We start from the raw sequence: 24,190 nt of genomic DNA, 5'->3' as shown, positions 1-24,190 counted from the left end.
CTCACCCTGGTCCAAGATTATCTACTTCCCTCAGTGCAAAAGAAGACCCTCTGTTTAAAAATAAAATGGCAAGATTACAGTCATAAGAATTCTGAAGAAAAGCCATACAGACTTAAAACATTAACTCTCTTTCTCTCTCCACAGGTGCTGCCGGGGCATTTTCTGTTTCTGTTTCAGATTCAGATGGGGTGGCACGGTGGCACACTGGTGAGCACTGCTGCTTCACAGTGCCAGGGACCTGGGTTCAATTCTTGGCTTGGTTCATTGTCTGTGTGGAGTTCTCCCCATGTCTGCATGGGTTTCCTCCAGGTAATCTGGTTTCCTCCCACAGTTCAAAGATGTGCAGTTTAGTTGGATTGACCAAGCTAAATTGCCCCTTAGTGTACCCAAACCTAGGTGTTGTTGGACGGCGGCGACTGGAGGATTTTCACAGTAACTTCATTGCGGTGTTAATGTAAGCCTATTTGTGACTAATTAAAAAACCTTTCCTTTAGATTTTATACTGGTTATCATCAAACTGCTGTCCTTTTCTTTTCCAAAGGAGTCTTTGGAGAGTTTCTACATTAATTATGTTGTTAAGTGCTACGGAAAGCTGAACTGCTGTTTAATGTACAAATCCGACTAATACGTCTTTGAAATATCTACCAAAATGAAAATATAAACAGGCGTTATTTTTAGAAGGGGTTTTCCAGGAATTTTCCAGTGGGGTCAATGATCTAATCTTGGTAAGATTATCCAAGTTGTTTAAAATGTTTCTCCCCCCATGATCTTCAAAATTGTAAACAACATGACACTTGATGAAGCTAAGTGACACAGTGTTAGAAAACCACAAATCAAATTGTCAGATAGGACTGTGTGATATGCCATATTGACCTGTGTTCGATTACTATTCCTCATTCATCTGACATAAAAAATACACTGATCTTCTGTTCAGCGTGGTCAATTTGTCTACAACAATTACTGGCAGTATTTCAATATAGAGTGTTGATATTTTATTTATTTTGCTAATAAACTTGACAAATTACTTCCAAGGTGTAAGATTTCAAAGAAACAGAACCTGGAAATAAGCGAGGGAGTTAAGGAGCTTTAAAGTCTGTGTTGATTTTGCATTTGAGTGTTATGTAAGAAATCTGATTAAACACTTTCTGAAAGCAAAATTAAACCATTTTGTCGGTCTCTGAGAACATTACTGTTAAATTCTTAGTCCTTTTTATTTGACAAGATACATATTTCAGAGATGCACAGTCAAATCTACATTATAATATGTTCTGATACAGCCTGATGCTTCCATTTTTTTGACAAACCAGCATTGAATTAAAAAAAAAGAAAAATACAGCACAGGAACAGGCCCTTCGGCCCTCCAAGCCTGTGCCGATCATGATGCCCTATCTAAACTAAAAAAAACCTTCTGCTCTTACTCGGTCCCTATCCCTCTATGCCCTCCTGAGTCATGTACCCATTCAGGTGCCTCCTAAATGTTGCAAATGTGCCTGCTTCCATCTCTTCCTCTAGCAGTGTGTTCCAGACACCCACCACTCTCTGCATGAAAATCCTCCCCCGCACATCTCCTTTAAACTTTCCCCCTCTCACCTTGAACCTGTGGCCTCTTGTAATTGACATGTCCACCCTGCGAAAAAGCCTCTGACTATCCACCCTGTCTATGCCTTTCATAATTTTGTAGACCTCTTATCAGGTCTCCCCTGCACTCTTTTCCTCTTGTCACCCTGAAAAATCTCCCCTGCCATCACTTACTCCATGGTGGGGATTGTTCCACCGTTCTGGGCCTCCAGTAAGTGTACTTCCTGCTGCAGCCACCACTACCCTGGTGGCACTGTTGAGCAGAAGAGCTGCTGGCAATCTGGTTGGCTTACTGGTCTTAGAACATTACAGCACAGTACAGGCCCTTCGGCCCTTGATTTTGCACCGACCTGTGAAACCAATCTAAAGCACATCTAACCTACACTATTCCAATATCATCCATTTGTTTATCCAATGACCATTTAAGTGCCCATTTAATGTTGGCGAGTCCACTACTGTTGCAGGCATGGCAATCCACGCCCCTACCTCTGACATCTGTCCTCTATCTTATCTCCCCTCAATTTAAAGCTATGACCCCTCGTGCTAGCCATCTTCATCCTAGGAAAAAGGTTCTCACTGTCCTCCCTATCTAATCCTTTGATCATCTTATATGTCTCTATTAATTCACCTCTTAACCTTCTCTCTAATGAAAAGAGTGCCAAGTCCCTCAACATTTCCTCATAAGATCTTCCCACCATACCAGGCAACATCCTGATAAATCTCCTCTGCACCCTTTCCAATGCTTCCAATGGGACTTTCCACTCTGGGCCCCTGACGCTGTATAAAGGCTACCTGTCGCCAGTTAATTGCCTGATTGGCTCATAATATGGTGGGCCTACCCCAGTGGCTGAAAAACCTTGGCCTCCATAAAATTCTTGCCATTATCTCATCTCATCTTGTTTTTACATCATCACTCTTGGGCGCAAGAGCAACCAGTTTTAATGCACAATTTAGCAAGACGTTTTGTATCCTATTCCCCATTGGCCCAACAGACTCTGAAAAGCAGTATCATCCAATGCGAACCTTAAACAGTTGACTTTGGCACGAGGAAATGGTTCCGCTTTCATTTTTAGTCAGCATCTTGAAAGGAATGTTGTGTACACTTACACACGGTTTAATTGGGCATGTGTGTTCTTGAGATTTTCAGCTTTAAGCTGTTCCTAAATCTTTCAACAGTCCCAATCTCAGTCTCGCTGATGCGGTGAGTTTCTGAACTTTGCCTGCATTGAAGGGACCTAGTTTGTCTTTACATTTATTACTGCTAGCATTATTTCACTGCGGGCCTGATTTGCTGCTGAAAGCAGTTGGCTAGTCGATCTGGCATGTCTGATTTTAATAAAAACCTTATTTTGTGGTTACAAGCCACAGGCATGTGTTTTGCATTCTTCTAAGTAAATATCTATGAGGTATAACTTTAAAGCAATTATTTTTAATTGATGAGACTGTAAAAACAGTGAAGTAGGTATCAGATGATATTGTGTAATAATAGAATGCATAATTTGCTTGGAATAATAAAATGGCCATGTCTCCTTAAACATCTTGTCCCTTTGAACAAATTCCAAGCTTTCAACAGTAAAATAATGACTTATTTAGGATTTCTCATTTGTCTCTAACCAAACCCTAATTACAAAAATCAAATCTGGAGAGCATGTGATACAGGAAAGGTCTCTTAAATGCAAAGTTTGCTCATCATATAGTACCTTTTCTTGAAACCAACAATTAAACTTTGCTGGTTAATGAGTTCGAAATGTATGTCGCTGGATGGCATGTTGATCAATGTAAGAAGTTTCACAACACTAGGTTAAAACCAAACAGGTTTATTCGGTATCACGAGCTTTCGGAGCACTGTTCCTTCATCAGGTGAGTCAGGTGATGACAATGGCGAGACTCACCTGATGTAGGAATTGCACTCGATGGCTCGTGATATCAAATTAACCTGTTTGGCTTTAACCTGGTCTTATGAGACTTCTTAACATGTCCACCCCAGTCCAACGCTGGTGTCTCCACATCATTGGTGAACAACGAGGAATCAGAAATCGCGAACAAATATAAATGCGTTGCTCAACTTATTTCCAGGATTCAGGTTGGTTCACCAGGCTATCCTTACTCTTCTTATACATCCAGCTGGGTGGAACTGCTTTTGCACATTCGTTTTACCATAGTCAGAGAATCGTCCAGAACAATTTCTCTTCTCATTCCTGCACTGTTGTGGCTGGAGCCCCCATGGATCGAACCATGTCCCAATCCTAGTTCTCATCTACATGCTATCCCTTAGTAGCATTGAAAACACAATCTCATGCTCTACCTGTAGTTGAGAACACACAACTCTTTCTCCAACCCTCTCAACCATTTTCTCTGATTTTTTTGCACTGCTGGTCAGATATTCCACGTTGGATAAGCAATTGTTTCCCACAATCAGATTTTGAGGAAGGCTGTAGCTATTGAGCCAATTAAGCCCCTGGCCACTTCTTCGGCCACCAGGATAATCCAGTCCTGCTAAAAACCAATGGGCTTTTAGTTGGGCTGCCCAAACCCCTATGCTGTATCCCGCCATGGTGGGGTCAGAAAATCCCAGCCATGATCTCTACTCCCCTCCACAAATTTAATTCTTTGGCCACAGTTCCCATTCATCTCCCTGTTACCAGTCTGAATGTGAGCCATTTGCCTCTCACCTTCTATTTTTGCTCGGCCAAAATTCTGCTACCCATTTCTGCATTTGAAACAAGTCCCATAGCCCTATTACCTCCTGTACACGCTGACCTACATTGACTCGCAGTCAAGCAATGTCTCAAATTGAAAGTTTTCAGCCTTGTTATCAAATTCCTCTACAACTCGGTAACCTCCTCCAAGCCTTTGAGATCTCTGTGGACCTCCAACTCTTGTGCATCGCTGATTTAATTCACTTCACTATTGGCTGCCACACTTCTGTTTGCCTCGCCCTTACTTTTTGAAGTTCCTCCCTCAATATCTCTTGCCACTATTGCTCTCCCTTTCAAATGCTGCTTAAACTAAGATAGAAACATAGAAAAAACATAGAAGATAGGAGCAGGAGGAGGCCATTCGGCCTTTAGAGCTTGCTCCACCATTTCTCACGATCATGGCTGATTGTCCAACTAATAACCTAATCCTGCTTTCTCCCCCTTAACTTTTGATCCCATTTGCCGCTAATGCTATAGAAACATAGATGACAACCCATACCTCCTTGTGCAGCTTGATGTCAAATCTTGATTGATAATGCACCCTTGAATCATATTAGGATGTCTGGCTATGTTAAAGGCACTATATAAATGCAAGTCATTATTAAATATACTTCATGATTATCAATTCAAGATGTTTTTATCCAGTTATTGGAAGGCCTCTTTGGCTCAGGTTCACATTGTTTGCATCTGAAGGAAATTGCTGAGGGTGAAAGTATTTCTATAGTCTATGTAGTTTGACTGTTTCGATTGCCATTCTCATAGAAATAAGAATCGATATGCAAACCTCCACGGGCAATGCAAATTCAACATTCAGGATAATGAGTAGTTATTCAGCCAGTCTAATAACATATCAAAAGGTTGCAATGTGATCTGACATAGAGCAATATTACGTTAATCAGTTCCAAATGCCTGTCAGGATGATATGGGTCAGGAAAGATATAATGTGTACACATCGAATCATAGAATTCCCACAGTGCAGAAGGAGGCCATCTGACACATTGAGCCTGCACACCAACAAGAATCCCACCCAAAGCCCTGTAACTCCATATATTTATGCTGCTAGTCTCCCTGATACTAAGGGGCAATTTTTAGCATGACCAATCCGCCTAACCCGCACGTCTTTGTTCTGTGGGAGGAAGGTGGAGAACAAGGAAGACACACTTCCATACACGGGGAGAACATGCAAACATAGACAGTTGCCCAAGGCTAGAATTGGGACCCAGCTCCTTGGCAGTGTAAGGCAGCAGTGCTAACCGTGCCACAATGTATATTTGCATATTTATGCATTTTTCAGTATAATGCTTTTCACCAAAATCTTAATATCCTGGCAGAAGAAGCAGTTAGCAGCATTTCAATGAATACCTGAAATGCCATAATATACAAGCACTGAAAAATAGGATTAGAGCAGATAGATGCTTGATGGCCGGGACCGAAATGATGGGCCGAAGAGCCTTTTTCTGTGCTGTAAAACTCTATGACTGTGAGACATAACGAAGGCTTTCTTCCCAAAAGTTTGTTTCTGTCGCTTTAAAATAGCAAACAATCCTTACCCAATTCCAATTAACAACTGTAAGAGATGAGAAACAGTGCACTTAAATGACCTGGGAAAGGGAACAGCACAAATCCAGTGTCAGTGATGAATGCTTGTTTATTGGGGTGCCAATCAAGTTGGTTGCTTTGATCTGGATATGTCAAGCTTCTTGAGTGTTGTTGGAATTTCCCACGTCCAGGCAAATGAAGAGTATTACATCATATTTCTGACTTGTGCCTTGTAGATTGTTGACAGCATTTTGGGAGTCAGAAGGTGAGTTACTCTCTGCAGGATTCCTAGTCTCAGGCCTGCTGTTATAGGCAGAGTATTTATATGGCTAGGCTGGTTCAGTTTCTGGTAACCCCCCCCAGGATGTGGATAGTGAAGGATGAGTGTTGCTAAAACCATTGAATATCAAGGGGCAACAGTTAAATCCTTTCTTCTTGGAGATGGCCATTGCCTGCTACTTGTGTGACGTGGATGTTACTTGTCAACACAAGCCTGGATATTATCCAGGTCTTGCTGCATTTGGACATGTTCTGCTTCAGTAACTGAGGAGTCACGAACGGTGCTGAACATTGTGTAATCATCAGCAAAAACCCTCACTTCTAACCTTATGATGTAGCAGCTGAAGATGGTCAGGCCTGGGGCATTGCAGTGATGTCCTGGAATTGAAATGGTTGACCTCAGCAACTACAACCATCTTCATTTGTGCCAGGTATGACTTCAACCAGTGCAGAGCTTTTCATCTGATTCCCATCAACTCCAGTTCTATGAGCTCTCCTTAAATTTAAGGATTAATTTATGAGGTCACACAGCAGAAGTTTGTTTTCGAAGTTGAGAGGGGATCTAACTGATTCCACAGGCTAGATACAGCAAAACTATTGCCTCTGATTGGAAAATCTAGATCAATGGCGGAGCAGAATTTTAATATTTGAACTTTCAAAGGGGAGATCAGGAAACACTTTCTACATATGAGTAACAGAAACCTGAAATTCCCTCTCTAAAAACGTTGGCTTTGCTGGAGATCAACTTGAATTTTCGAGATAGACACCCGTTGGATATTATTAAATATGGCTCTCAAGGAATATGAAAGAAAGATGGTAGGTAGAGTTGAGATACAAATTAGCCAGGATGGAATAAAATTCCAACTCTCTTCCTGCATCTAGTGGTGCATTAAGGTGGACATTTGTCTGTTTCCATAACTACTAATTCCTGGAACAGGTCACGGTTTAATAGCTTGAGGGACACTAATCCACATCAAGCATAGCTGACCAGGAGTCTCTCCCCGTTTTAGCACCAGCCACTGGCGTGTTTGGAAGGATTTTTGGGTTGACACATTCAACCTCTTTGACCGCATTATGAATGCAGCTTCGTTGGCTGTCAAATCCTGGGGTGGGACTTGAGCACAGCTTTTAGCTATCCACAGTGTCACAAAACCGCTGTATGTAAGCAATGATGGAACAGATTTAAGGGCTGACTGGCCAACTCTTGTTCCTATGTATAGCTATTGATACAACCTTTTGCACAGTTATTTAATTGCATTGTTCCATTCAAAAAAGGAGCTTATACCCATGATTCTTTAAAAATCCCTATGCTACAGTGCATCGAAAGAAAGTACCAGTATCGTGTTGACAAGATAACTTGAATAATTTGCTCTGACCACTATGCTGCTGGTTGCCTGATCATTGTTCTTTCTGGATAGAATCTCGATCTTTGATCAGAGATAGCCAAGTAAACTATTAAACAGTAAACAGCTATCTATCATTACGATTTACTCCACTGTGGGCTCGAGATTCGCTGCAAAATGTGCTTTTCCTTTATAATGTAATGGGCTTGCAGTGATCCAGAGAGTGAAATTGGTCATTGTCAGTAAGACAAATCAGGCTGATGATACATTAATAGCTTGATTTGCACCTAATTTTGTCCTCAGTAGAAAGCAATGCAAATGAAAAATGGGTACCATGTAAAATGGATTGATTATTCTGTAGATGGAACCTTCCGGGCCACTCAGTGGTGAAATCGGGGACAGTAATTGGAGGAAACTTGGAAATTACCACATCGACTCTTGTATTTGATGCTTTCTTGCCTTTGTGCACTCTTGCCAAAGACGGGGTTATACCAGCATCAGCTATTTGTTATGGTGGCACAATGGTTAGCACTGCTGTCTCTCAGCGCCAGAGACCCAGGTTCAGTTCCAGGCTTGAGTCACTGCCTGTGTGGAGTTTGTACATTCTCCCTATGCCTGTGTGGATTTCCCTCGGGTGTTCTGGTTTCCTCCCACAGTCAAAAGATGTGTGAGTTAGGAGGATTGGCCATGCTACATTGCCCCTTAGTGTCAGGGGGGTAAATGCATGGGGTTATGAGGATAGGGCCTGGGTGGGTTGTGATCAGTATAGACCTGATGGGCCATATGGCCTCCTTTCGCACTGCTGGGATTCTATGTTTACTTATCAGCCCAAGGTAAAATATTGTCCAAGTTTTGCTGCATTTAGACACACACTGCTTCAGTATCTGAGGAGATACGAATGGGCCTGAATATTGTGCAATCATGGGTGAACATCCCCATTTGTAATCTTAAGATGGGAGAAGGTCAGTCAGGAAGCAGCTGAAGACGGTTGGAACTAGAACACTACCCTGAGGAACTCCTCCAATGATGTCCACGAAATGAGATGATTGACCTCCAAATACCATAACCACTTTCCTTGATGCCAGGTATGACTCCAACCAGTGGTGCATTTTCCCAAGGTTCCTTGATGCCACAGTTGGCCAAATGCTACGCTGATGTCAAGGATGGTCATACTCACCTGATCTCTGGAGTTCATCTCTTTTGTCCATGTTTGATTCAAGGCTATAATGTAATCAGAAGCTAAGTGACTCAGGGCAAAACCCAAAGTGAGCATCAGTGAACATTTCAATGGAATTTCAAAGTTTTTTGATTGGCCATAAAGCACTGTACTGACATCCTGAGATAGCAAAAGGTACGATATTCATGTAAATCTTTTCTCATTTCTAATTTAGCCTCTTTGAAAGTTTTTAGTTTTGAGTAACTCAATTGCAGAAAGTATCTCGTGTAGCCGATTGAGGCACCTAAATAGAATCAGTATCATTGCTCCCTGGCTTATGAAAAGCATTTGAGGGCTCTGGGTCTGTACTTGGAGTTTAGAAGGATGAGGGGGGGATCTCATTGAAACTACAGAATATTGAAAGGCCAGGATAGAGTAAATGTGGAGAAGATGTTTCCTTAACAGAGACTAAGGTCCGAGGGCACAGCCTCAAAATAAAGGAATGACCCTTTAGAACCAAGATGAGGAGGAATTTCTTCACCCACAGGTGAATCTATGGAATTCATTGCCACAGAAGGCTGTGGAAGCCAAGTCATTCAAGACTTAGATAGATAAGCTCTTGATTTGTAATGGGATCAAAGGATACAGGGAAAAGGCAGGAGAATAGGGTTGAGAAAATATCAACCATGATTGAATGGTGGAACAGACTCAATGGCTTAATTCTGCTCCTATATTTTATGGTGTCTCCTCTGCTGTGTCTCTGGGCTGGATGGATGTGTCGCAGTGACCAAAACTCAATCTGTCAGATGCAGCACTATAGCTTCAGCAGTGTCTGGGCATTTAAACTCAGTTGCCTTTGCAAACTAACCCAGCAACACAACATAGTGGAAAATGCAAATATTAATTGTACAAATATTGCCCTTTGCTATAATGTTACATGCAAGTTTCCATGGTGGAATGCAAAGTCCAGAATATTAAAATTTTGCTGAAAGCTCATCCTCCGCATGTTTATGCATCGCTGTTCCTTCTCCTGCAACAGAAGGAAGAAATTAGTTAAATAAATAAGTGTTACAAAACAGCAATGTCTTTTTTAGAGGAGTACTTCTCTCATGGAGGGTTGGAGTTCATGAAATGAGGGTTTTAATTTTTAAGCCAACGTAATGCTATTGCTACTACATCTCTAATCTGCAATGATCAGATGTGATGTGCAAAATTCGCAGCAGCAACTCACTAAGGCTCCGTTGATAGCACATTCCCAACCTGCGACCTCTACCTCCTAGGAGGACAAGAGCAGTAGATGTACCACCTGCAAGTTCCCTTCACACACCATCCGGACGCAGAACTGGGGCAGCATGGTACACAACGGTTATCATTGCTGCCTCACGGAGTCAGGGACCCAGGTTCAATTCCAGATTTGGGTGACTAATTGTGTGGAGTTTGCACATTCTCTCTGTGTCTGCATGGGTTTCCTTCGGGTGTTCTGGTTTCCTCCCACACTCCAAACATCATCTTATCAAATGCTTCAATGTCATCAAACATGAAGAATAGTAAAAATAATGTTAATGACTGAAATCAAATCAGAATTCTTGATTTCTGTTTAAATATGAGAAGTATCACCAAATTACTTGACACTATAATCAAGATAGTCTCCAAAATCACCACTTTGAGCTTTGCAAATAAGCCTTTAAAAGTACAGGTGGAGCCTCAAGTTCTCTGTTTCCTCGCTGGTGGCCTGTGGTGTTCTGGGATTAGTGTGGCCTCTCCTCCCCAACTCTGAGTGACAAGCTAATCGGTGAGCTGAGAGCCCCTTGCTATTGATCCCACTGTAATAAAACACCACCCAGTCAATGAAACAGCAATGAAATGGTTCAACAGCAAAGAAAGAGAAGCATTAGCGTGTTGAACAACTGAAGACGTTTGGTTGTAGGTAATGCAGCAGAAATGAAAAGGCTCTTGGGGTTAGAAGCTGGTTAATAAAAAGCCACAAGGAGGGACTCTGACTTTGTACAGGAAAGTAGTTATGTTCCAGTTAGGCTTATGCAAATGAAGCTTGCTTTTAGACATACATTAATCCTCTCAGCACTTAGTTCTTGCTTAAGCCTGTGGTGCAACCAGTTTCCAATGTAATAATAACTTTGAAATATAATTTTTGCCTTGAGCAAGAAGTTAATTTTAACCTCTTCAATTTAAAGCTACGACTAACCAGGGATGGTTTAAGCTTGTTCATTACTTAAAATAACATAAATTGTGCTGAAATATTTAAAACAGCAAATGACTTTTGTTTCTGGAGTTCAGCGGTGGCAACTATAATGATATAAATAGATGGTGTAACAGGCTGGAAACATTTCATTCAAAACTATCGTTCACCCACTTGAGGATGAATAACTACAAACATGGGGAATATTCAGGGCAGGAATTCTTCAATGTGAAGCTGGTTAAAAACTGACAATAATGTGCCAAAAGAGCAAGACACGAGGTGTTTACTGATGTTGAACATTACTAGACCTTTGTGTCCATGGTTTTTGACATTTGAACTTTAACTTCTATTTCATCACAGTTTAGGTCACCCATGACTGAATCAAAACGTTAACCAACTCAAGCTCTCAAAGCTTCTAAAAATGTCGCTTGCCAGTTGCTATCGTGTGAGTACTTCCCCAAGTTTTGAATAATCTAGGAACTTTCACCCCCTCCATTCTATGTTCAATATCGGTGGATGGATATTCCTTAAAAAAAAATCATTTTAGTTTTTATTTTATTTCATTGAAGATTAAGCTGCAAAGGTTGCTTTAATGAACTCAGTTATGTCACTCGGATTATGATTATCTTCGCCGCAGAGGCAGCTTAATGGCTACCTTCAGCAACTTGGAAGGAGAAACTTGCATTGTGATGCAGAAAAAACAGGAATTGGACAATAAAAGCAGACACAGGCACAGACAAGCGGAACTGATGGCACGGTGGCACAATGGTGAGCACAGCTTTCTCACAGACCTGGGGACCTGGGTTTGATTCCATCCTTCAGTGACTGTGAAGTTTACACATTCTTCCCATGAATGCCTGGATTTCCTCCAGGTGCTCCAGTTTCCTCCACAGGTGTGTAGGTTTGGTGGATTGGCCCTGGTAAATAAGCAAGATTACAGGGGGATAGGACAGGGGATTGAGCCTGGGTATGATGCTCTTTCGGAGAGTTAGTACAGGCTAGATGGGCCTGATAGCCTCCTGCTGCATTGTAGGGATTCTATAGATCTATGATCGGATTCCTTCTGTCATAAACGATCCTAAACTTGTGCAGACCCTTTGCAGACTGCTTCTCCTTAGTTATTGCAAGAGCGATCTGAACTAATTGATTTGTTGGCACCATGACGTTCACAGTTGCGAGAATCGGGAAGGAGCAGAGGTGTTGACAGGGCAAAAGAATACTGCTCCCATGGGACGAGAGCCCATCACTTACACTGGCAGGACTCCAAAGATGTGTGGGTTAGGTTGATTGAGCATGCTAAGTTGCCCCTTAGTATCAGTGGATTAACAGGGTGAATACATGGGGTTACAAGGATCGAGCCTGGGTGGGATTTTTGTTGATGTAGGGATGGTGGGTCGGATGTCCTCCTCCTGCACTGCAGGGATTCTATGACTGCAGAAGGTTGGTGTCTCCTTCCACTGCCCCACCTATAAGTCCAAAATCTGTTTGTGGAGGACAACGACTCTCGACACTGGAGTCTAGGGTCTGCAGGATAATTCACTAAAGCTTCAAAGAGTGCAAACATGTATTTCTTTTGATTTGATTTATCAGTCATGTTTAGTGTACAATGAAAAGTATTGTTTCTTGCATGTAATATAGACAAAGCATACTATTCCTATAGAAGGAAAGGAGTGAATGCAGAATGTAGTGTTACAGTCATAGCTACAGGTAAGAGAAAGATCAACTTAGCAAGAGGTAGGTCTATTCAAAAGTCTGATGGCCGCAGGGAAGAAGATGTTCTTGTTGGTACGTGTCATCAGATTTTTGTATCTTGTTTTTGATGGAAGAAGGTGGAAGAGATTATGTCCAGGATGCCTAGTGTCCTGAATTATGCTAGTTACTTTTTCAAGGCTGTGGGAAGTATAGACAGATTCAATGGATGGGAGACTAGTTTGTGTGATGGATTGGGCTTTATTCATGACTTTTTGTAGTTTTTTGCGACCTCGGATTAAGCAGGAGCCATACCAAGCTGTGTCACAGCCAGAAAGAATGCTCTCTCTGGTGTATCTGTAAAAGTTGGTGAGAGTCGTAGCATACATGCCAAATTTCCTTAGTCTTCTGAGAAAATAGAAGAGTTGGTGAGCTTTCTTGACTATAGTGTTTGCATGGGGGAGACCAGGACAGGTTGTTGAAGATCTGCTGTGAGGCTGCAATGGCTGTGCAGGGTGGCCATACCATTCCATGGTAAAACACAGAGTGCCTGACGCCATGCAAAATGATAGCGCCTCATTTAGCAGTGGATTTCTCTACACCGTGAGCCCTTGTAATGCAGTTCCTCCTTACAGCTCACAGCCAGCACCTTTCCTTTCGTGGCTGAGCTCCTCCTGCCAAAGGGTAGGCTACCAATTCGGGCCAGCAACCGGGAGAGCTGCAATACTTTATATGCAATTTTAGCCAGGCCTGAGGTTTGGAAAGTAGCTGGGCTTCGAGCTCAGGTGTCTGTGGGCTTTTCCTAACCAACCCACATCTCACTCCGCCTCAAGTTAAAATTGGGCCGGGATCTCCCTGGTTAACTGCAGCTCGGTGTCGCAATCTGGAGGCGGCAACTCTGGCTGGTGTGAAATGCATGACTGTCGTTGCTTCATTGCTGAGTTGTTTCATTCACCATGTCAAACAGGGCATTCATAACTAACTAGGTCTCACACTGGGGTGTGTGATTAAAAGATGTTTATCACATAGGAAATATCAAAACTTGATGCCATGAAATGTCTGTCTTGGCACAGTGGTGTAAACATTCAGTGGAAATGTACTTTTGAGTCTGGCACAGAAATTAATGGAAAATCCTAAGCTATCATTTTGGGAATTTTCGGCTTGAAGATAGTTGGAGCGCCTTGAGCAGGGTAAATGTCTTTTTGTGCCTGGGATGGAAGGGGAGGAATCCCTACCGTGCAGAAGGAGGCCATTCAGCTCATCGAGTCTGCACTAGCCACTGTCCTTTTCCCTATTTCCGTAACTTCACATATTTATCCTGGTAATCCCCCTGACACTAGGATCAATTTAGCCAAGGCCAATCAACTAATCCACACATCTTTGGAGTGTAGGAGGAAACCAGAGTACCTGGAGGAAACCCTTGCAGACACGGGGAGAATGTGCAAACTCCACATAGACATGACCCGAGGCTGGAATGGAACCAGGGTCCCTGATGCTGTGAGGCAGCAGTGCTAACCAATATGCCACCATGCCACCCCAAATACATTTTGTCATTGAAAGTAACATGGAACTTGTGAACCACTATTATAAATTACACACCGAGCCAGCCAGGAGTCAAATAAGAACATAAGAAATAGGAGCAGGAGTAGGCCATCTAGCCCTTCGAGCCTGCCCCGCCATTCAATAAGACCATGGCTGATCTGAAGTAGCTCAGTTCCACTTTCCTGCTTTCTCCCCATAACCCTTAATCCCCTTACCTACCAAAAACCTGTCTACCCGCGTCTTAAATATATTTAGCGAGGCAGCCTCCACCACTTCAACGGGCAGAGAATTCCAGAGATTCACCACCCTTTGAGTGAAGAAGTTCCTCTTCAACTCCGTTCTAAACTGCCCACCCCTTATCTTGAGGCTGTGCCCTCTAGTCCTACTGTCCTTTCTGAGCGGGGAGAGTCTCTCCACCTCTATCCTATCCATCCCATTCATCATCTTGTACGTCTCAATGAGATCTCCCCTCATCCTTCTAAACTCTAACGAGCACAAGCCTAGTTTATTCAGCCTCTCCTCATAGCTCAACACCCTCAACTCTGGTATCAGCCTAGTGAACCTCCTCTGCACTCCCTCCAAGGCCAAAATATCCTTGCGTAAGTGCAGCGACCAAAACTACACACAGTACTCCAGCTGCGGCCTCACCAATGCCCTATACAGCCGCAGCGAGACCTCCTTACTTTTATATTCAATCCCCCTTGCTATGAAGGCCAGCATCCCATTTGCCTTCCTGACCACCTGCTGCACCTGCAGGCTGGGTTTTTGCGACTCATGCACAAGGACCCCGAAGTCCCTCTGCACCGTAGCATGCTGCAGTTTTTTGCCATGTAAGTAGTAGCCCTTCCTACCATTATTCCTACCAAAGTGGACAACTTCACACTTGTCAACATTAAATTCCATTTGCCAGTTCCTTGCCCATTCGCCCAGCCTATCTAGATCCCTCTGCAGACTTTCCACACCCTCTGCACAATTTGCCGTTCCACCAATCTTTGTGTCATCAGCAAACTTCGACACCTTACACTCGGTTCCCTCCTCCAGATCATCTATATAAATGGTAAATAGCTGAGGCCCCAGCACCGATCCCTGGGACACTCCACTAGAATGTTCTGGTGGTGTTGGTTGAGGTCGGCTGAGGTAAGTCAACCTTCACTTGCATCAGCAAATTTCACCCCCAGATATTTGCCACAGAGCTTATTGCGAATAACCTTATCTTGGTTTCAGTATTTAGCAATGCGATCTCCACAATTTCAGAGTAGTAGCTAGCTCAGGAAGGGAGGATGAGAGAATTAAGTTTGTTTCCCAATGAACTGCAAACTGCTCTTGATGTTGAGTTAGTGTAATTTGGAAGGAAAAGAGGAAAATTTAAACTGCTGTTTGAGACAACGGCTTTTACAAGAACAAATAGCATGTTGCTAAGGTACTTAACTGTATTCACATTTACTCAATAACCAATTGGAAGTCGAAGGAACGCTGTCAGATCTCCCTTAGGTACAAATGTTTTTTAATGATACCTTAAAAGGAATATTGGCACAAAACTTGTCTTTATAACAGCCAAGTGGGAAAGGTTTTGCCTTTTAATGGGCACCCAAAATTATCCAAATTCTGTGTCAGGCCAGACTAAATGGATTGTATCTAGTGCTTAAAGATAGCATGCACCATCTGCAAACCCTGCACACCTAGTTGAACAGGAGGTATGTTGTGCTACTAGCCAAAAATTGGAAATGCTCTGGTAGTGAAGCATCAATAAACAATCAGTCAAAGAGATGTCATCATCCACTTGTCGAAATCTAATCTGACGCAAGCTCGGAGGTTTACAATTCGCAAACTCCTAGAATTAGTCAAGACTGGGCCTAAATCCACCAAACCAGTAACACTTTAAACAAAAGGATACCAAGGTCAATGGATAAAAGCTTGGCCAAAGGAAGTAATATGTCCTTCAGAGAGTGATGCTGTAGTGTGGGTGGTAATAAAGATTTCTTCTGGGACGATGAGCGATTCTAATTGGCATCAACAACTTGGGGTCAGAAAATCAATACAAAATGTTTGAGAGTGCAGCAGATCAATAGAAGGAATGTCCATATGCATAGGATCTTATCACATCATTTGGATATCCCTAAGTGGTACAGATCCAATTAATTATGTCTGAGGTACAATCACTGTTAATTAGGTAAATTTGATAGCACATATGCGGTTAGGGGGTTGGGGGATGTTTGGTCGATCAAAGCAATGGAAAGGATCATAGCAAACAACTGGTGGAAATTGGGTTGCTAAGATCTACTGCTGGTTCTTTACTCGATTTTCATTTCCTTCTGCCTACGCTCTGCTGGAACCACTTCCAATAGAATTGCCTTCTGTCCGTCGGCTCTGTCTCTACTTCCTGGGAATGCCTTGGGGAACAAAGTGGTCAGCGCCTGGAAGCAGTGAGGTAACATTTTCAAGGTGCCACCGAGGAGGCAGAAGGCAAGACTTTCCAGTCGTGTTCGCCCCAATGCTGGAAAATACCGCCTGAGATCAACGGACCTTTCTGTTGACCTTAAGCATCCCAAAATGCTTTCAGGAGAGCTAAGCACACTGATAGAGAAACGTGAACAGATCAGAACGGAAATGTTGGGATCTTCGTCAGGTTAGCATTGGGGATGAAATGAAAGGAGAGGAAATTGCGGCAAGATTCTCTGAGCGGAATTTTCCTGCCCTGCCTGCCATGAGAATCATAGCATATGGGACACAAACCATGCAAAAAAGTTCAATGATCTTCTTCAAGGCTGAGTACTGAGTTGGTGCTGAACTGTGTAGAGATGTGTAAAGGGGTGGCCGTTCCTTGCGGCGTTCAGGGGTGCACGAGTGTGTGTGCCAAATGGTACCGAAACCTCTGCTGGCAAAGGCTGGACAATCTATCCCATTGCCCTGAGTGCATTAAAGGGTGAGGTGTGTTATTCTAACCAGCACAGATAGCCCTCCCCCACCACCAGTGACCATGCCATCTGAAGATGCCACGATGACTGAGGATTGCCCAGTCATGGCACTGGATGCACTCTCCCACATGGTGCCTGTACAGCCTATACCAGCTAGAGGATGACCATCAAGGTCATTGGGGTTGACAGGGCAGCATAGTCAGCAGGCTATTTCGTACATCCCGAATGCCTCTCCAATGCAGTATACAATCTCCATTGGCAGAAATGCAGTCTTGTGCACTCTGCAGAAAGCCTCCAAGGAAGTTAGTAAGACAAACAATTCTCCAAACAAAAAGCTTCCAATGCAAAGGGTCAAGCAGAAAACAAAGAAAAGATGATGAACTATCAGGAATAAATCAAAACAAACTCACATAAGCTCCTAACTACTCACACCACCAAGGCTCTGGTCAACTGTTATGATGCCCTTGGTTGAGAAATTATTAGAAAGAGGATGGTCATTTGCTTGTGTTAAATCACACCGGCAACATATAATTGGATCAATTGGATTTTAAATTGTCTTAATTGCCACACTGCTGCTGACTGCCATAGTGAGGAAATGATGGCCCGATTTTCCCAGTTGGCACTGAACCAGTGCTTTATAAAGGTCCACCTTGTGGAAAAAAGAACAAAGAACAATACAGCACAGAAACAGGCCCTTTGGCCCTCCAAGCCTGCACCGATAGTGTATTCCTAACGAGACCATCTGTTTGTATCCCTCTATTCCCACTCTAATCACACAGAAAGAAGAACAATAACTAAAGTCAACATTGGTTTGTGTGCCAACAGTGAGTCAATATCAGAATTGTATCGAACAAACCTAAATGCTTTTCACTGCTGACACTTGGGCTGCAAAATTGGCGTGGAAGCCCTTATTTAATATGAACGTTTAGTCATTTAAGTGCTAGCTGTGTCTGAGTTGGTGGCTGAATCAGAAGGTTAAGGATTTGAACATGAGGCCAGGGCTTCAGCACAAGAATCTAGATTTCCCTGGAGTGCAGTAATGAGCGAGTGCTGTAGGGTCAAGTATGCTGGGAGCGATTCTTCCAGTCTGCTGTGCTGCTCCCGGGAGGCCAGAGATCAGGGCAATTTAAACAATCAACCTAACCGGTGGGGGTTGCGGAGGGTGGGGTAGAGGAGGGCGTGTCGGAGTGGTGCAGGGTCGTGGGGTTGGCCAACGATCAAGCAGGCCAGCGATAAGGAGGCTGGCACTGAGGGGCGAATGCGCATGTGCCAATCTCAATGCTCACAGATCAGCGCTATGCTGCTGGCCTCTCCAGCAGGAATAGGCCCTGCCCCCTGAGTTTCAGAGTGAATCTCGCTTGCGAACTCGGCAATGCTTAGAGTGATGGAGATTCATTCTGAAAATCTCGCTTAAAATAATCAGCGAGAGTTACTCCAGTTTTCATGCAAATTCGGCACTAAGAATTTTTCTGGGAGAATCGGTTCAGCCATTTCTCAGCTGAGACGTTAAAGTGCCGTCTGCTCTCAAAGATGTCAAAGAAGAGCAGGGGTTTTTCCCCAATATCCGGGTCAATATGAAACCATGAATCATCATCGTAAAAGCTGCTAAATTGCCTGATAATTATCACGTGTGAGGACGGTATGGTGGCACAGTGGTTAGCACTGCTGCTTCACAGCACCAGAGTCCCAGGTTCAATTCTGGCCCCAGGTGATGTTGGCTTTACACATTCTCCCTCTGTCTGCGTGGGTTTCCTCCAGGTACTCCAATTCCCTCCCACGATCCAAAGACGTGCAGGTTAGGTTGATTGGCCATGTTTAAATTGTCCCATAGTTTCGGGGCAGACCATTTAAATGCAGGCTAAATACATGGGGGTTATGGGGATAGGGCCTGGGTGGGATTGTTGTTGGTGTAGGTTCTATGGACTGGATGGCTTCCTTCTAGACTCTATTTACTATGTTCTCTATTCTATAACATTGCTGTTTGTGGGAGATTGCTGTGTATAAATTGACTGTGGTGTACCCAATGTTGCAACAATTTCAGAAATGATTTATTGGCTGTAAATTTGCCCATCAACATCACACACTTGATCTGCAAATTTATTAATATCTTTGTTCACAACTGCCTCATAATGGCAAAATCTCCCAAGCTGGATGTTTGCCACTCCACAGACACTTCATCCTCATGGTTTCCTCAAACATGTTTAGTTTAAGACTTGCTGCACTGTATTCCCGCTATGGCACTTTGCCTGATCTTCAAATCTGCGAAGGGCCTTTCCTCCCTCCATTTCTCCGATATCGCATAAGCTCCTCGAAGCCCAAGTTTGGCATCATTTAATCACCACTTCCTGCTTTATCTCCCCTTCTAATCAACCGCATTGGTGGTGTCCTGAAGTAGAACCTTGACCTTTCACCCTAGTTTTCCAATGGCAGCCAGTAAAGTTCAGGATTAAAGAGAGACATTTTCACATGCAATACCAGAGAGGAAACGTGAACAGGACTTTAAAAAAAACTCTGCGGTAATCTGATCTTGCAAAACCCTAATAAATGGGGATTTAATGCATATTTCACTCCTTCTTCCCACAGCATAAGATAGATTATCAGCCGGAGACTGAACAAAGGAATCACACAGCCATTTAGGCACAATTTACATTTGTGGAAGGATTGTATATAAAAGTGAACAGCAGCAGTTCATTACATGGTAATTTTCTGCCTCTTTCATTCTCTGGAAGGAAGAAAGTGTAAAACGGATTTGATAAACGTCACCACTGAGTACATTCAGTAAACAGGACATTAGACAGGGATCTTCCAGCCTCTCCGCAGCTGGTTTTCCCACAGCGGATATGACGAGTTATTGGTAGATTATGCCACTCCCGCGAAAGTTGATAGGCTTTTGTCTGGCTTACTCTCGCAATTACTCTCCCGAATTGGCGACCCATCCTACCCACCTACCTTCTCTCCTATCAAAAGTGGTCGGGCCCTTTGACGGCAACTGGTGTGAAAAGGGGGAGCATAGCTTCACTTCCCCTGACCATCCTGCATAGCAAAGGGTCCCAGAGCTGCTACACTGCAGCTTTCTCACAAGGCCCAGGTCTGGAGTCTGGGTGAGAAATGTACACCTCTTGACCTGGGTAAACACAAATACTGCGTAGCGTTCCCATCGCGATTGCCACTTCCTGGAAGTTCTGGACCAATTGTACGAATGAGATATATTTTGCTTGAGCCTGAGGAGGAATTGGTAAACAGTTAAAATGATAGTGCAAAATTAACCAACCCTGTTAGATCTCAAATCTCACACATCTTTCTTAATTGCTCCCTCTATTTAGCTGATAAAGGCTGCTGCCTCATTTGTACATGAAACTTGGGATCCTATGATATCATTCGGACCCCAATGGTAATTTAACGGCTCACTGAGCCTGTACTGAACGGCGCCTGTTACAGCCTCCCCACCCCCCCCCCCACCACTCAGAAGAATTTCCTTCCTCATCACGCGTTGCTCTTCTGCCCAGTTCAAAATACACGCCATTCACCCTCTAGCCCTGGAATGTACTGACAGCTCCTCTCTCACACTAATGCACTCTCCCATGGCCCTCTGGCCTTTAACCCCAATGCCTGTCAATGATTCAGCAGCTTCCTTGACTCTGCATGTCAGCCCTCATCCCTGCAACTCACCCAATCTTCCACTTTCACTTTTCTCTTGGTACAGTTCCCACTTCTGAGCCTCAAGTCCACAGGCTGAAGATTCAAGCCAAAGCAATGCTTCGTTGACAGGCCAGGTGTGCACCATTAGATCAAGGTCAACCATTTCCTGAAATACAACACTGCTCTCTCCATGGACAGATCCGCCCGGTATTTCAAGAAGAACTTAGAAAGATGGAAAGATCCTGGACAAATTCTCTGATGGATGGTGCTTTCTCTGATGGTGAAGTTCTCTCTAAGTGCTTCTTGACCTTTCTGATTCAACCCTTACCCACAGTTCAGTTATGAACAGTTTCTATTTCTCTTTGAGTTCATCTCACTGGCCTCCTTAAAATCCATTTTTACTTGAATTCAACCTCATCTAAAATCACTTTGCTGCCTTAGTGTGCCATTCATGGCTGGCAGCCTCGGAAGGAAATGATGGCTAGAATTCTACCGCCATGCCTGCCCTGATTCCAGTGTGGCTCACAGGACGCAATTCTTCCTTGGCCTCAGAATGGGTTTTATTAGCTTCACCCGAGCGAGCTCGTAAAATACCGGCTGATGAGTGAAGTAGAGGAAACTCTGAAGAGGATTCAATCCCTCAAAGGTGTGTTAATCCACCAAGCCTGCACTGATATGCAGTTTCTATCCCTCTGTTCACATCCCGTTCACGTGTCTATCAAGATATACCTTGAACATGCCTATTTTCACCATTTCCCTGGCAGCACCTTCCAGGTACCCACCACCCTCTGTGCAAAAAAAACTTTACCCGCATGTCTCCTCTAAACTGACCCCCTTCTCACCTTAAATCTGTGCCCTCTTGTAGTCGACCTTTCCACCCTGGGGATAAAAAAAACCTCTGCCTGTCCATCCTGTCTATGCCTCGCATAATTTTGTAGACCTCTATCAGGTCATCCCTCAGCCTCCGTCTTTCCATTTATCCAACCTTTCCTCATATTGAAAACCCCTCAGAACAAGGGTCCACTTGATTTGAAAACATCAGTGTCGCAATAAATTTAGAATACATAGTCATTTAAAAAAAAGTAAGTGTTAGTTTGCAGTAATTTAATGATGAGTTGGAACGTTGAGCTATTTCTGCTAATTTCACAAATGGGATGTTTGGAGCATGCTTTCCCCTTTAAGAGCCGATCATTATATCCCCTACTGCATGAGTGTTTCCCTTCTGTAAACTTGTATCGTGCCCCATTTATCCCCTGTCCTTTTTTTTTGCCTCCTCTTGTCAGCATCAGTCTCACAAGACTGAGCAATGTACTCCTGCTTTACATCGCACTATTTCCTCAATGAATATAAAGTTGTATTAACTTAGCTGGGTGCTGACACTGACCTCCTATGATGAATAGGATACTAGTCAACATATAGCCACTTGACTTGGGCACTGAAAGGATCCATGACTCACATTGCCTGCAGATGCCTCTGAGATAAGGATGCCAGATCTCACTGTGAGTGCAAAGCAATTATACATTTCAAGAACTTTTCCTAGGTGACTCAATTGTTACATTCTCACCTCGGAGTCAGAATGTTGCCAAATTTCACTCCAAAGACCTGAGAACAAAGTTGAAGCTGACACCCCCAGTGCACTACCAAGGGAGTGCTGCCTTTCTGCTACAGAAGGTTAGGGTGCACAGAGTTGGGGGTAAGGTGTTAGCACGAATAGAGGGTTGGCTGTCTAATAGGAAGCAGAGAGTTGGTATCAATGGGTGCTATTCTGGTTGGCGGTTGGTGACTAGTGGAGTGCCGCAGGGATCGGTGCTGGGGCCTCAACTGTTTACCATTTGTTTAGATGATCTGGAGGAGGGGGCTGAGTGTAGGGTGATGAACTTTGTTGATGACACAAAGATGAGTGGAAAAGCAAATTGCGTGGAAGGTGTGGAAAATCTGCAGAGAGATCTGGATAGGCTGAGCGAGCGGGAGAGGACCTGGCAGATGGAGTATAATGTTAGCAAGTGTGAGGTTATCCACTTTGGCAGAAATAATAGTAGGAGGGGTTATTATTTAAAAGGCGAAAAGCTGCAGCATGTTATGGTGCAGAGGGACCTGGGGGTCCTTATGCACGGGTCGCAAAAACCCAGTCTGCAGATGCAGCAGGTGATCAAGAAGGCGAATGGAATATTGGCCTTTATAGCGAGGGGGATACAATATAAAAGTAGGGAGGTCTTGCTGCAACTGCACAGGGCACTGGTGAAACCACAGCTGGAGTGCTGTGTGCAGTTTTCGTTGCCGCACTTGCTCAAGGATATATTGGCCTTGGGAGTGCAGAGGAGGTTCACCAGGCTGATACCGGAGATGAGGGGGTTGGACTATGAAGAGAGACTAAATAGACTAGGTCTGTACTCATTGGAGTTTAGAAGGATGAGGGGGGATCTTATAGAGACGTATAAGATAATGAAGGGGATGGATAGGGTAGAGGTAGAGAGATTCTTCCAGCTTAAAAAGGATAGCAGGACTAGAGGGCACAGCCTCAAGATAAAGCGAGGGGGAGGGGGGCAGTTTAGATCGGAGTTGAGGAGGAACTTCTTCACTCAAAGGGTGGTGAATCTCTGGAATTCTCTGCCCGTTGAAGTAGTGGAGGCTACCTCGCTAAATATATTTAAGTCACGGGTGGAAAGGTTTTTGATGGACAAGGGGATTAAGGGTTATGGGGAGAAAGCGGGAAAGTGGAACTGATCCACTTCAGATCAGCCATGATCTTATTGAATGGCGGGGCAGGCTCGAAGGGCTAGATGGCCTACTCCTGCTCCTATTTCTTATGTTCTTAGGCTGTCCAGACTTTCAGAAACAAAACCTGGGACTTCCTGAGGTGATATCTCCTCACAACATGATTTCCCTTTGCAACCACGAGGTACAGGAACTTCTCCACCTCTTATCGCTGTGCTCCCGGAAACAAGTGAAATGGTCAATTCCATACCAAATCCTAAGGACGCTGTGGATGTGAACAGCTCGGAGAAGTGTCTCCCAACTTTCTGACACCAATCCTCACTTGGAAGTGTTTTCCACCTGTTTTCCGGAAATGTAGGGTGGAATTTTCCTATCCCATCCGCCATGGGAAGCGTAGCAAGCGGGGGCTGGATCATGCTAAGGTCCGTTGATCTCGAGCAGAATTTCCAGCCTTGGGGCAAGCGCAGGCAGAAAATCCCATCCAAAGGCATGTTATAGGGCAAACCTGACACAAACTGCACTGACTGCGGGGCAAAGTGACACAAACTGCTCTGACTGTGGGGCACAGTAAAAAGTCTGATAACACCAGGTTTAAGTCCAACCGATTTATTTGATAGTACACTCACTAGCTTTTGGGTTAGCCCCTTCATCAGGTGAATGGAGAGTTCTGGCTTCAGACAGAGCATATAAAGCACAGACAGTTTACAGATTACTGATTAGAATGCGAATGTGGGGCACACAACAGACCTAAGTAGCACGCACAAACCTAAATTCAAGTTGAACTTGTTCTGCTATTGCAGAATAAATGGCAAAACTGAAAACCGGGACATTTGAATCATCTTGAGGAAATTGGCAGGATACTGGGATGGGGATGAAAATCAAGAAGTGTCCTGGCAATA

The sequence above is a fragment of the Carcharhinus amblyrhynchos genome, chromosome 28 (genome assembly GCF_965287045.1).
Source record: "Carcharhinus amblyrhynchos chromosome 28, sCarAmb.v2.hapA, whole genome shotgun sequence".
NCBI classification, from domain to species: domain Eukaryota; kingdom Metazoa; phylum Chordata; class Chondrichthyes; order Carcharhiniformes; family Carcharhinidae; genus Carcharhinus; species Carcharhinus amblyrhynchos.
The sequence above is the reverse complement of the archived record's forward strand: the minus strand, read 5'-3'. Positions refer to the sequence as shown.